Consider the following 2,990-nt stretch of genomic DNA (forward strand, 5'->3'; position numbering starts at 1 on the left):
TGTAAGTTTCCATATTTGATATCAGCCTAGTTGATGGGGATACTGAAAATCACTACAGTAGTCTGTGCTACATAAAGTGATAGCTGTGATCTTCTGGGTGCTGTTCCAGAAGGTTCCCCTCTGCACAGTGTGCACAGGAAGGCGCTCACTCGGCGCCACCACCACCATTCAAAGACCGCCTTATATATATTTCAGTAAATACAATCCTCTGATTGTATGAGGTTGAGAACAGGGTCGTATGACCTCAAATCCACCCTGTCCAATCTGAGAAAGTCTTGTACAATTAAGAAGGTCAAACAGCTTTTGTTTTTTTCTTCCAACAGCCGATAGTAATAATGATGTCCTTCCTTCATTATTACTCCCAACAAGCATCCATCATAAAGAGGCAAATGGAGAAGGATTTGTGATGTAAAATTGCACTTTTATTTTTGCACAAAAATATATTTTTTAATTTATTTGCACAAAGTTAAAAAGAAAATTGGTAACACTCACAAAAATAGTGTTCTACCCACACTCAGGTTAAATTCCTTGTTAGCTGCTAGGACACCACTCTCTTATCGGTCTCGTTCATGCAGCAGTCACTCAGTGTGTGCTGACATCGTGATGCTTTGCCCCGCCCTCAGGAAGACTTTGTCAGGAGCATTTAAAGCCTCACCTCTCCAAGGCAACCCAAATACCCACATTAACGCTCTCCTTTCCAGACGGTAATCTTTTAAACTTCATCTTCCCAAGCAACAATGATCCCTTTCACTCCCCAGCAGCTCTTCTTTTAATTATCAATCCTGTACACCATTACAATTATACTTAAAGCATCCATAGAATAAGAACATAAAATTAAGAAATTTCATATACTGTATATACTCAAGTATATAAAATCCATATGTATATCATTATAACACATACATAGAGCAACAGATAGCCAGATAAATGGGGGAGGGGGGCTAACCATAGATGGTTCTTAATCAGTAGTTACTAATAAAACAATTCAGATCTATGTTTAAATCTTTTTCAACTCATAGATCCATCTGGCCTCATTTTTTGACAGCATAAACCTAAAGCCCCCTAGGGTCTCTATTATGGAACACATTCAAGTGTCTGGATACACTAACATCTTTTTAATGTTAATATGATTAGAAAATATTTTTTTCATATCATATATTCTCTGTAATCGTAGATGAGAACATCACTATTGTCCTACGTGGTTGACACCTTGTGGTTGATCAATAATAATGTGCTCCTCCAATATTGTAATAATATGTAACAATAATTGTAACAATAATGTATATTATAATCAGTGACACATGCATACTGATAACTCGTAATATTCTCTTTTCTTGGTTTATTTAGTAAAAGATCTCTGCCCATATATTTACAATCTAATAACTAATTATCTCAAGGACCCGTCTATTATGACCTTTCTGTTTGAATCTAGCAATTACTTTGCTTTAACTCTATAGTTCTGCAACAATTTGCAGTTACGCCTAATTCTCATTAGTTGTCCCTTTGGAATATTTTTAATCCATTTCAGATAATGATAGCTTGAAATGTGTATGTAGCCGTTAGGTTCATTGTCTTTAAAATGTGTTTTAATCCATAACTTTTTGTTGTTACCCTTAAAAATAAACAATCCAGGACATTTTTACTTTTCATATCCCATGTACCAGAGCAGTTGATCACATATACATTAAAAAGATTTATATTGACTTGGGAGTGTCCCTCCAAATTATAACGGTACCATCAGTAAAGCATTTCTAAAAAATTAAATTAGACCGTCTCCCATCATAAATATACACTTCTTCCCGCTTCAGCATAAAAGCATTTGCTACACTAGGAGCATATCTTGCTCCTACTGCAACACCCTTTGTCTGCAAATAATAATAATTATTAAATCATTTTGTTTTATGACAAACTCTAAATGCTTTAATATGTACTCTGTGTGTTGCTCTCCAAGGTCTTATTTGCCTTCTAAACTCCATATGACTACATAAAAACCATTTATTAATGTAATGTTAATATAGAGGACTTTAACATCCACTGTAGCAAAAGTATCATTATACTCCTAGGTTATTTCCCCTAATAATGCAATTAAATGTTTGCTATCTTCTAAAAATGAACGGGTGGACATCACTAAGTGCTGCGGATAATAATCAATACATATTCTCCCAGTCTGGAAGATGATGAGTTAATACCACTAACTATAGGTCTTCCTGGAGGAGGGCAGACAAGTTCTCTTCTTTTGTGCATTAGGGAGATAATGAATGGTTGATATTTCAGAGGCCACAGGGACCATATATTTACCTTCTTTCTTCTCCAATACTCCTTCATGTCTCCCTTCCCTAAATCATTCAACTTTATATATATAATTTTTCAGTGTCCAAGGGTATGTATCCATACTTGTACGAATGTGCAAATTTGGGTCGGCATGTAGCTGCGTGCAGCCGCGTCCTGTCATTAAGTTTTGTTAAGCGATTTATCCTGAGTGCTAGGCTGAGCACTATTTTTGAGAGTGTTATTGGTTTTGATTTCAAACTTTTTAAAATTACGTTAGTCATTATTATTGAAATTGGTGAATTTGTTGGCCCTAGGGGGATTATCACATAGGGCGTGGAAAAGAAACACTTTTGCACCTTTTTTGAAGAGTGAATTGTTCACTTTTTGTGCACAGAAGTTTCTCAAAGGGTGCATTTCTATGGACAGCACCTACTTTTATGCACTGTTGCTAAGATTTTAGGTTTGATGTGTTATTTGCTTGCATTGTTCTTTTATGCATTGATTTGAATTTTTTCACATTGTGTGATTTATTGTGATATTGTATACTGGCTAGGGAGTGCTTATGGTCAGCTAAATATACCATTTAAAATATTTTGTTATATCTGTATAATACATGCATAACATAAAATGCCCCCTTTTGATTTTGCCAGAAATCTTGTTAGCTGACAACTTCCTGTGTTTCCTGTCTATGCAGAAGGAGGGGTTATTGAGATGAGGAA

This window comes from Nanorana parkeri, unplaced genomic scaffold, assembly GCF_000935625.1.
Source record: "Nanorana parkeri isolate BGI_ZX_2015 unplaced genomic scaffold, ASM93562v1 scaffold539, whole genome shotgun sequence".
Taxonomy (NCBI): domain Eukaryota; kingdom Metazoa; phylum Chordata; class Amphibia; order Anura; family Dicroglossidae; genus Nanorana; species Nanorana parkeri.